The following is a 12,454-nucleotide window of genomic DNA, read 5'->3' as shown; positions in this document are numbered from 1 at the left end:
CCAGCTTGCCATTTTACTCCTAAGAACTGGATCTCCTGTGCAGGTCCCTTGACCTTACTTTCTTTTATGGCAAAACCAGCTTTCAAAAGGATTTGGATTATTTTCTTCCCTTTCTCAAAGACTTCTTCTGCTGTGTCACCCCATGCAATGATGTCATCAACATATTGCAGGTGTTCCGGAGCTTCACCTTTTTCCAGTGCAGTCTGGATTAGTCCATGGCAAATGGTGGGGCTGTGTTTCCACCCCTGGGGCAATCGATTCCAAGTGTACTGGATGCCCCTCCAAGTAAAGGCAAATTGTGGACGACACTCTGCTGCCAGAGGGATTGAGAAAAATGCATTAGCAATGTCCATTGTGGCATACCACTTAGCTGCCTTTGACTCTAGTTCGTATTGAAGTTCTAGCATATCTGGAACGGCAGCACTCAGCGGTGGCGTAACTTCATTCAGCCCACGATAGTCTACTGTTAGTCTCCACTCCCCATTAGACTTTTGCACTGGCCATATGGGACTATTAAAGGGTGAGCGAGTTTTGCTGATCACTCCTTGGCTCTCCAGTTGGCGAATCAACTTATGGATGGGAATCAGAGAGTCTTGGTTGGTGCAATATTGCCGCCGGTGCACCGTCGTGGTAGCAATTGGCACTTGTTGTTCTTCAACCCTCAGCAACCCCACAATCGAAGGGTCCTGAGAGAGACCAGGCAGGGTAGACAGCTGCTCAGTTCCCTCCGTCTCCAAGGCAGCTATACCAAAAGCCCAACGATACCCCTTTTGGGTCCTTGAAATACCCTCTCCTGAGATAGTCTATGCCAAGGATACACGGAGCCTCCGGACCAGTCACAATGGGGTGTTTCTGCCATTCATTCCCAGTTAGGCTTACTTCAGCTTCCAATACAGTTAACTCTTGGGATCCCCCTGTCACACCAGAGATACAGATGGGTTCTGCCCCTTTATAACTTGATGGCTTTAGAGTGCACTGTGTGCCAGTGTCTACTAGAGCCTTATACTCCTGTGGGTCTAAACGTGCCAGGCCATCGAATCCACACAGTCCAATAGACCCAGTTATCCCTCTCCTCCACCTGGCTGGAGGCAGGGCCCTCTAATTCTGTTCAGAGTATCCAGTACTCACTTCTCATAGAATTAGCTCAGAAGTCCCTTCAAGGGGATCAGAAATAAGATCAGCCCTTCTATGCTGTTTGGAAACTGGAGCGGCATTTTTCCTGATAGAATCCCCTTTTGTGGTGGTTTTTCCTTGCAACTCTTGTACCCGTGCATTTAGGACCGAGGTGGGTTTTCCATCTCATTTCCTCATGTCCTCTCCATGATCACATAGGTAAAACCACAGGGCACCTCGCGGTGTGTACCTTCTATATTCTCTCTCTTGGGCAGAGGAACGCTCACTCCTAATAGCTGAGACATTGGTCCTTACAGGTGGGCAACAGGACATCTCCTCTTTGAATTGCTGGAAATCCCGGGACAGCTTCTCCACAGCCGAAATGCAGGCTTGTAGGGAGCAGGAGAGATTTTCTTTGTATTGACGGAGTTGGCGAGCCACTTCATCCACTGTCGGTGCCTCTTCGTCTTTCCAGGTCATTATTGCCAGTGAGTTGGCATAGGACGATGGTGCGCTCCGTACAAACTTCCGCCACATGGGTCGTGTGCATTGGACTTCGTCTGGATCTTTGGGTAATTGTGGGTTGTCTGGGTCATAATGAATCGTCTCTAGCACAGCTAATTCCCTCAGATATTGGATACCTCTTTCCATGGTGGTCCACTTGCTTGATTGACATGTAACATCTTCCTTAAAGGGGCACCTTTCCTTCATGCTTGACAAGAGTCGCCTCCAGAGGCTGAGGGCTTGTGTCCCTTTTCCAACTGCCTTGTCAATGCCACCTTCCCTGGCAAGCGATCCCAGCTGCTTGGCTTCCCTACCTTCTAATTCCAAGCTATTAGCCCCATTGTCCCAGCATCAGAGGAGCCAGGTGATAATATGCTCACCTATACGGCGGCCAAAATCTTTTCGCATATCCCGCAGCTCACTCAAGGATAGGGACCGGGTTATTACCTCTGGTTCTGCCTCTTCCTCCTGTTCCCGTGATGACCCTGGTGCACTTTCATCCTTCGCTATGCGATCTGATTTTTTTGTATATTTCTTCTTCTGTATGGGGGCAACTGATACTGGTGCAGGTTGATCTGCTGGTTCAGTTGCAGTACTGCTCGCCGGGTTTTAGGTAACTGCAGTGTCTTTCCCTGGGGTTTGGGTAGCTGCCGTGCTCGTTGCCAGGGCTGGAGGGGCCGCAGTGCCCGTTGCTGAGGTGACCACAGTGCTCATCGTTTTGTTGTTAGGTCCAGAGACCTTCTCTTCCCCTTGAGGGTACTGAGTGGTGTCGAACAGGGCTCGATAGGCATGGGCCAGGCCCCAGCACGTTGCAGTGATTTGTATCTCTCTGGAGTTGCCGGGGTGGCAGCATACCTTTTCCAAATATTTTACTAGTTCTTCCAGATTCTGCACTTGTTCAGGGGTGAATTTCCAAAACATTGGAGGTGCCCACTTTTCTAGGTACTTGCCCATACTACCCCACACCCCCTGCCACTCATAATTATCCAGCCTCAGGGCAGATCTCTGGGTGATCTTCTTAAATAGTTGTTTAACCTTAAACAAGAGCTGAACCACATTCAGGAGCATGCTAATTCCTAGCAGTAGGGCTAGGACCGTGCTGGTCTCAATATCCCAAGAGTATTCAAATTTTTCAAAATTCTCAAACACCATTGTAACTGGACTGAATGAGAAAGGAGAGGGGAAGAAAGGGACCCCACCCATAGACTGGTTTTCCAGGGAGGAAAGGTAAATGGTATAATTATTAATAGTTTCCCACAGATGGCTCCCGGAGTATAAAGGTGACAATGCTGAGTGCAAATACTGGATTAATCCCACAACCGATGACTTTATCATACCATAAGCCAGTGTTACACAATACATCAAAGCGAAAACCTTAATCCACCTCCCATGGATGATAAGCAGCAGAAGAGGGACTACATACAGCAAGCGAGGTGATACATAACAGAACTTTAAAAACCAGAGCAGCAACTCTAAGAACACATAAATCAACATAGTGACCAGTGACTATTAGACCAATATAATGAATGCTTGTAACAAATTTGTTTTAACGAGCTCTGGTCAGATTTGTCGTTACCTGAACCCTTCGTGCCCCACGTTGGGCGCCAAAATGGACTGTCATTGTTTAACCCCAGCCAGCAACTAAGCACCACGCAGCCACTCACTCACTCCCCCCCACTCAGTGGGATGGGGGAGAAAATCGGGGAAAGAAGTAAAAGTCGTGGGTTGAGATAAGAACGGTTTAATAGAACAGAAAAGAAGAAACTAATAATGATAATGATAACACTAATAAAATGACAGCAATAATGATAAAAGGATTGGAATATACAAATGATGCACAGTGCAATTGCTCACCACCCGCTGATCGAAGCCCAGTCAATCCCTGAGCGGCAATCCCCCAGTCCCCACCCCCCCAGTTTCTATACTAGATGTGACGTCACATGGTATGGAATACCCTGTTGGCCACTTTGGGTCAGCTGCCCTGGCTGTGTCCTGTGCCAGCTTCTTGTGCCCCTCCAGCTTTCTCACTGGCTGGGCATGAGAAGCTGAAAAATCCTTGACATTAGTCTAAACACTACTGAGCAACAACTGAAAACATCAGTGTTATCAACATTCTTCTCATACTGAACTCAAAACATAGCACTGTACCAGCTACTAGGAAGACAATTAACTCTTTCCCAGCTGAAACCAGGACAATGGTTTTAATATTTTGTACCAGCCGTGGAAACTGGTTTGCTGCTAGGTGACTGTAAAAGTGAGATTTGGTAAATAATTATTAGAAATCTTATACTAACACTATGATTGAAACAATAGACAAAAGTATAGCTAAGCAATTAACTAGTTGAGGTAGTTACTCATAAGTTTTGCAGTTCTTTGCTCTTATGACTAGATGTTCCTGTACGCTAGAGGAGAACAATGTTGAGACTGACCACATGTGATTGAAGCTGCGTTCAGCTTCAAGATCAAAGAACAAGGACAAGAACAAAGACTTCAAGGACAGCCAACAAGAACTTCAAATGGGTCGGTGGTCATAAAAGCAGCCCTTCGACTCAAATGGATCCTTCATTTCGCGTGATCAGATGTAGGCAGTACTATGATAGTCAGCTACAATCATTTTTATGTATATGTATACTAATCTGATTAATATGCAATTAGTTATTCTATATAACCTGTTAGTGCTAAAGCTGTGGTATGCACGCTAGGTGGAATTGTCCCCCATGCATCCAGTGCTGCAATAAAGAATGCCTGCTTTCTAAAACTCCAAAACGAGTCTTAGAGAGTATTTCTTTACAGGCTGGGAATTTCGGTATCACAACTTGACTGTTTCATGCATTGAAGTGATTTGGAACAAACCCTCTTTCTTGTAAGCAAAGAGTCTCTGTAAATTCATATTAACCATGTGTATATTAGACAATATTGCTGCTTTCATAATATACTAGTTGCATTTCAAATTAATTCCCACTAGCAGAAATAATAAGCACTTTCCAAATAAAATCAGCAAACACTGGATCTAGCAATTCTCTCCATCAAAGGAAAAAGTCAAAAAAGCAATGAAAATCTCATGTCTGGGTGTAAAAAAAAAATGTGCTTTTCCACTTAGTTGCATTCACCACTGTCTTGACTATTTTGCAACATCCTATTAAATTAGCCAACAGGGATATTGAACATGGCCATTGCTAAAAACACAGTTTTGTTTTGTGAAGATGAGTCATAAAAGGAAGTCATTAAAAGAGTAATGCAGCATATATACAGGATTTGAGATAAAAACTTACAGAAATTGATAGCAAAAAGGAAGTTAAAATTTTCAAGTACAAATACTCTATTGTTGAATTTAGTGGTAAAGGAAACAATTTCCAAACACTTCTCGTCACAACAAAATAACTGCTAAGGGAAAAAAAGCCAAACAAGCAAACAGCAACAGAAACAGGCTTATGCTTTTTCTAAGTATCAAGAAATAAATACCAGGGCCTAATTTTTTCATGATTTAGCACACACTCTGGATTACAAACATGAAGCGCACTATCTGTGCCTGTGCGTCTATGAATGTCAAGTATTCATTCAGTTCTTTTCAGAAAGCCAAGGAAAAAAGGTGAATTTTGATCTCTGACAGCTGCACGCAGGGTGCTTCAGCAAAGATACTGCAAGCATCTGGAAAACTGAAAAAAAAAAAAAAAACTTTGGAGGGTCATGAAGACCGTTGCTTGCTGTCACTGCTGCTGAGTGGTGCTGTCACGTGATCCTGTTCACACCATCAGCCAGGCTGGGGACACACCAGTACATCCTCCACCTCGCAGCCAGTCCGCATGCCCAGCAATCATGGTTGGGAAATCAGGGGATGGAGGTAGTAGCTGATCCATAAACAAGACTCAAACTGATGCAGAATCCAGTTATGTTGACACAGAGAAAGTGTTACTGCTGGGGGCTCTAATTTTAATGGTAATTGAACTGCACACAGCTATTCCCTTTAGGGAACATTTAGCTAATACATTGCTTTATTTTGAAGAGCAATTATGTAGTATTCATGGAAATATAGTGAAGGGATGTTTTTTTGCAGAGTTGATAACTAGAGCTATGGATAATAAACCATAAAAACACCATAGTGCAAAATTGTGAATATCTACTAAAATATTTAAAACAGAATTCTAAGGTATGCATTACATATATGTATTTATATTTATATTTTGCAATTATGGTGTTTATATACATCAAAGTAAATATGGTCTTTCTGACACTGTTTTAGATCAAACTCACAACATTTTACTAAAAATTTATAACCAACCATCAGTATCTGTGCAATAACAGGTCAAATTCTCTGAATTATTGGAAAGAACATTAAATACTGTGAAACTCATTCTAAAACCAGAGTGCTTCTAACTGTACAGGTAGATTTACATGTGCAGAAAACCTGTCTCTGATGGAAGGTGTGGAAAGGAACCTTCAGGCCTGCTATTAAACAGCAATGGTGGGGAAAGGGGTGAGCAGATACCTGAGTTAATCTGTGGCTAGGTAGGTTTCAGTTAATCAGAAATTTCCATTGCATCTCCTCACTGTTAACATCAAACCCCAAGAGAACTATAATTTCATTCCCTCCTGTGTGACATATCACAGGTCCTATTCATGTTCTTCTCTCCCTCCTGCAAGAGCAAATACAGTCTGCTATATCCCCTTGTAGTGGGTTGACCCTGGCTGGATGCCAGGTGCCCACCAAAGCCGCTCTATCACTCCCCCTTCTCAGCTGGACAGGGGGGAGAAAATATAACAAAAGGCTCGTGGGTCAAGATAAGGACAGTTTAATAAAGTAAAAGCAAAGGTCGCACGTGAAAGTAAAGAAAAACAAATGATATTATTCTCTACTTCCCATCAGCAGGCGATGTCTAGCCACTTCCTGGGAAGCAGGGCTTCAGTACACGTAGTGGTTGCTCCAGAAGACAAAAATGCCCCCCTTCCGTCTCCCTTTACTTAGCTTTTATATCTGAGCTGACGTCATATGGTATGGAATATCTGTTTGGTTAGTTTAGGTCAGCTGTCCTGGCTATGTCCCCTCCCAAGATCTTGCCCTGCCCCAGCCTGCCATTGAGGGGGACAAAAATGTTGGAGAGACAGCCTTGATGCTGTGCCAGCACTGCTCAGCAGTAGCCAAAACACTGGTGTGTTATCAACACCTTTCTAGCTGCTGATGCAGAGCACAGCACTACGAGGGCTGCTATGGGGAGAATTAACTCCATCTCAGCCAGACCCAATACACCCCTCCCTGCTAAATAAAGACTTTGAAATAGATCACTTATGCCAGTTTTTATTAAATATGAACCCAATTATAGAGGTCATACCCTTTTTCCCCAAATGCTAATCCTCTAGACTCTTATTACCTTGTTAAATGTTTAAGGTTGTGAGCATGCCCTAGTGAAAGCTGGGTCAGGTCACTGACATCTCTGGTGGGGGAAGAGGCTGGTTTCTGAGATGTAATGTGCATCCCCCCAAGGGCCACAGGGGAGGAAGTGGCAAGACAGCTCTAATCTGCAATAGCAGGATGAGAGCATGTTCTCCTGGCATATATTTGTCTTCATTTTTGCAATTCCTCTTGCTTGGTCTTCTCACACATATGTACATCATTTGCTAACTCATTATAGCCCGAGAAAGTTAACAGCCAGCTCTACAGAAAATAATCAGGCTGGGTTTGGCTATACATACACATGCAAGTATGATCAGTGTGGGAAAATAACGGAAGAATGGTGAGGAGGACTGTAAACATGCTCAAGTGACTTGCAGCTGGGGTGTCAGAAACCACATACATCATACTGTTGCTTGGTCTTGTGTTGGACAAGTAGAACATCAATGTTCAGATACCGTTGGCCTGTGATAGACTCAGAGGCATCCTATCGAACATGCTTGAGATTCCTGCCCTGCTGTGGGAAAGATCAAAGCACAGTGGTAAGCTCAGGCCAATCTTAAGGAGATTCCATTAGCTCAGAGAAATTCTTCTCATTCCCAGACAAGTTACTTTCATTAGAAAAACAGGTTCCCTTAAATAAGTTGTTTTCAACCTTCCTTGACTGGAGAGTGTTGTATGTAAATAAGAATGAGATGAAACCAATTTTGATTACACTTAAAATTCTTCTGCCATTTCATGTTATTGCCTGGCAGGCTAGAGAAAGCATTAATTGTGTGAGTTGAAAACTGAGGATTGTCATGTACTGGGGTTTAAGAGTATCTACAATTAAATATTCTAAAAAGTTACCCAAATATTGACCATCAAAAAATTGATGTGAGGCTCCCAGTTGATAAACTTTAAGATTTCTTTGTTCTGACAGACATCATAAAAAAATTACACCATTTTCTTCTCACACCAACTTCACTACTTTTTTTTTTTTTGCAGTCCTGGACAACCACAGGAAACAAGGGTGCTTGAATATGGTCAGTGGGAGGGACAAATCTCAATTTGTGATCACATATCCAAATTTATTTCCCCTGACTTTCACCCAATTTTACATACATTTCATCTTTGAAATCCCATCCAAAGTTGTTCTCTTTCTTCATGCCCTGCACCCGTTAAAGCCCTTTCTGTGCCAGGAAGATGACACATCACTTTTACAAGACAGAGAGAATCACAGGATAACTTAGACTGGAAGGGATTTTTGGCAGTCATCTGGTCAGACCCCTGCTTAGACAGGTCATTCTTCTAAACATGACATTTAGATTTGATGCAATTGGACTGAGGAGAACAAAAGTTATTTCAATGCATCAGTGCAGTGATTATGTCAGTAATTATGGATTGTAAGAACTTCCATAACTTCATTTGTACCACCAGGATATGGGGACTCTGCAAAGGAGTGTCCTCATATACATATTTGGAGGTTTACTGCAATCAGTTGTCCCAATGTAGATAAGAGCTTGAAAGAAAAATCAATCCTTTCATCATTTGGCTGCTGAAGCATCAACGAAAAGAGATTTCAAAGATTCTATGTATTTCTGAGCTATCTACAATAGGAATCTTATACATGAGCATATGAATCTGAAGATGAACAAAAATTCCCAAGGTTGTTGTCCTTGTTTCAGCTGGGAAAGAGTTAATTGTCTTCCTAGTAGCTGGTACAGTGCTATGTTTTGAGTTCAGTATGCGAAGAATGTTGATAACACTGATGTTTTCAGTTGTTGCTAAGTAGTGTTTAGACTAAAGTCAAGGATTTTTCAGCTTCTCATGCCCAGCCAGCAAGAAGGCTGGAGGGGCACAAGAAGTTGGCACAGGACACAGCCAGGGCAGCTGACCCAAAGTGGCCAACAGGGTATTCCATACCATGTGACACCATATCTAGTATATAAGCTGGGGGGAGTGGGGGCGGGGGGAATTGCCACTCGGGGACTGACTGGGCTTCGATCGGCGGGTGGTGAGCAATTGCACTGCGCACCATTTGTACATTCCAATCCTTTTATCATTACTGCTGTCATTTTATTAGTGTTATCATTATCATTATTAGTTTCTTCTTTTCTGTTCTATTAAACTGTTCTTATTTCAACCCATGAGTTTTACTTCTTTTCCCGATTCCCTCCCCCATCCCACTGGGTGGGGGGGGAGTGAGTGAGTGGCTGCGTGGTGCTTAGTTGCTGGCTGGGGTTAAACCACAACAGTTGTGAACACATTTGAAATCTTGACCCGATATTTGTGACTTTAATTCATATCCTGTTCATGTTTCATGTTTCAAATAAATCTGTTCTCCAGCTCTACACAGATTTAATAATATGTCAAGCCAGAAAAATTCATTCATCACCACTACCTTCTTTAGAAGAGTAAATGATACGTTTTTAAAAATATTCTGTTGACTCCTGTCACGACCCAGACTGGACAGACCAGGGAGTCATGTTTAACTCGAAATTCCCTCGGGCTAAATTAAGGTGAAACGACACCAAACGATCAGTTAAAGATTTTATTCATCACAGAAGTAAACTGAACTGGGAAGGCCTGGTAGTAGGTGGCAGGGTTTCTCACAACAGGAATTGGTATAAGATTACTTCTGTAAACCGTGTAACCCAGGGTAACCATATACATCGATTCAGGGAATGAGGAGATCCCTCCCATCGAGTCACAAGGTTCAGAGCAGACCCCCTTGCTTTCTATACTCCTCCTCAGAGAAGGGCCCAGGGGCGGCTGGATCTACTCTTAGTCCCAGACTTGGTCAATGGTTTATATCTTGAAACGGATGAGGTGTAGGGATTGTGGAAAAGGAAAAGGAAAGAGAGAAGAAGACAGAGAGAGAGAAAGGAAGAGAGAAAGATTTCCCCGGTCCTGGGTCCAGCGTTGGTTCAGTCAGCCGAGGGGTCCAGTCCCGGTGGGCTTGCACACCTGGGGCTTCAGTTTGTGTCCTTTTATTATCCTTGCCCCATCTTTGGGCAGTCACCCGAACTCATCAGGTTAATGAGCAGTTTGTGAGCCTTTGGGCTTGGGGGTCGTTTGTGGAGTAACTTCTCCTTCCCTGCAGACATGGCCATTGTTTGATCTTTGTATCAGAACAGCTTATCAGAACAGGGAGCTGTGCATCCTCCAGCACGCCCTCCCCCTCCTGTTGCTGATGTCTGAGCTGATGGGCTTTTCACCTTGGCTCCTTGCTGTGCAGGGTTTGTCTTTAAGCAGAACTTGCCCCACCACAATCTTTGAGACATTAACTCTTTCAGTCTCTCACAACTCCAAAAAGATACATTGTTTTTTTCTACTGCCAAGAAACACACATTGCAAATTTACATTACCATAGAAGAAAGAAACGAGATCAGCTGGATTTCTAAGGTCAAAATTTTCTCATCTGTGGGGGTAAAGTGTTGCATTTATTTGTATTTGAGAGTATATGCTTTTATTCTGTTACAGTTTTTAAGTGGCAAAAGCGGCTTCACCTGTAGCAAGTCCACATTCATTATCTGCTTGCCTCAACAGGGCTTGTGAGCATGTGCAGTGAGTTTGAATTTGTGCATAAAAGCACAGTACAAACATTGTCTAAGTTCAAGCGCATTTGTAGCAATTGCACGTTTTTCATGGCTCTGTCTACACAGACGTACCCACTTTCAAACTCCAAAAAGCACCTTACACGCTCTGGGTGGGATACTGTTGCTAAAACATAGGCACCTAATTTATTTTAGATTTTGGGGGGTATCCATGTGGCAGTACATTCCCCCCCCCACCCCCACCCCCCATCCTGCCAGCAGGAAACAAAACTTCTCCAGGAAGGGAGAAGGGGAAGGAAACCCTGGAGGCTGCAGGTTGAAATTTGAACTGGCCAATCGAGATGCGCCAGGTACACCGAGGTGACCCTCCTGGCCAATAGAATTAAATGACCACAGGTCAGATTCGACAGGGGTATAAACGGGGTCCCGCCAGAGGACACGTTGGCAGTCCTCCTCGGAGCAGCGGGTCTGCAGTCGGGGACTCCCCCTCAGGCCGGGGCACCGCCCAAGGTAGCTCCTCGAGGGAGAGAGCCCTCAGCTTTTAGGTGAGTGATACGTGCGGTTTGAGCCATTGCTTTCAATCTTGGGAATTCTTAAGTCAGCCGTGTAGTATTAATTCTCTTTACATCATTGAGCCTGTGGTTTTATTAAATGTTACCGGACTTCTAACTAACTTTTGCTGAAGAATAAATCTGAGTTTTAACACCTGTTGGATTTGGTTAGTCGTGCATCTGTAACAATCCAAGACATCTGAATAGAGTTGATAGATGGTGCAGGACCTCTGTGGTCTTCTGAAGAAGCAACTGGGGGTGTCTCAAGCAATGCACATTAGCTAGCACCTCTCAAATAGCACTAGATGCCTGCATTGAGGCAATGGAATCCCATCCCATGTGTCCACCTGTCAAAACTCCAGCTCATTTACAACTGGATTTCTCCTTTTTGAGCTCTGATACTCTGGAAGTGTCAGACCAGAGCTGAAGGACAGAGTTCTGGCAGTCCATGACATGCCACACAGGCTTGAAAAATAGCCATTCCTGAGTAGAAGAGCTTTCTAATTACACTGTTTTTATGGGAAAGTTAGTCCTGGAAGCCTAAGTTATGGAAATAACCTTTCTTAATGAACCCTCTCCCTTCTAGAGCAAAACCTCTAGATATGCCTTTAACTTTATTTTTGCCTATTATGTAACTCATAGTAAAAGTAAAAAATGTTGTTTGTCTAGCTACAAACTTTTCCATTTAAAATCTCTGAACATGAACAGCTGTTCCTAGTCCATTCTTACTACATTCAGGTTGAAATCCCTGAAAGTGACCAAAGAATCAGGGAACTTGCTCCCTCAGAAACCTCCAAACTGCCTGCTAGCAAGATAATATAGCCATGATACCTGTACAATAACAGGCTATCCAAGATTATAAGATGTAATTTAATGCATACAGGTACCAAGGAATAAAAGGGAAAAGGGTATTTTATATAAGTGTAGTGAGGACCTAAGAAATAATTGCTTGAATTGGTTAGGAAAGATGATAGAGTTTAGGAACCAACATTTTTTTCTCCAGGCCTCTGCCTGAACAGAGTATAGCACTACACACATTAAAAAAAAACCCCACAAAATCATAGTTAAACAGAAAACCGCTTGCCACGAACAGGCTTAAAACACACCAGCTGTGAGGTATGGAAGCAAATGTAGCACTCTTAAAAATGGAAAGGGAGTCTGAGAGCTGTATGTCATCACAGAGATGGCTGAATATCTTCCATTGAAAATTGTAACTTCCAAAGAACTACTGAGGATTTCAGGAGAAATCACATTACTACTGCTATTATCTTAGCATTAAGGACTGTATTCCCTAGGACTGGACCCGGATACCACTGTACTAGAGACACAAAAATATACTTCTGCTCATTAAAGAGTGCAAC

The sequence above is a fragment of the Harpia harpyja genome, chromosome W (assembly GCF_026419915.1).
Source record: "Harpia harpyja isolate bHarHar1 chromosome W, bHarHar1 primary haplotype, whole genome shotgun sequence".
Taxonomy (NCBI): domain Eukaryota; kingdom Metazoa; phylum Chordata; class Aves; order Accipitriformes; family Accipitridae; genus Harpia; species Harpia harpyja.
This window is presented reverse-complemented; position numbering follows the sequence as displayed.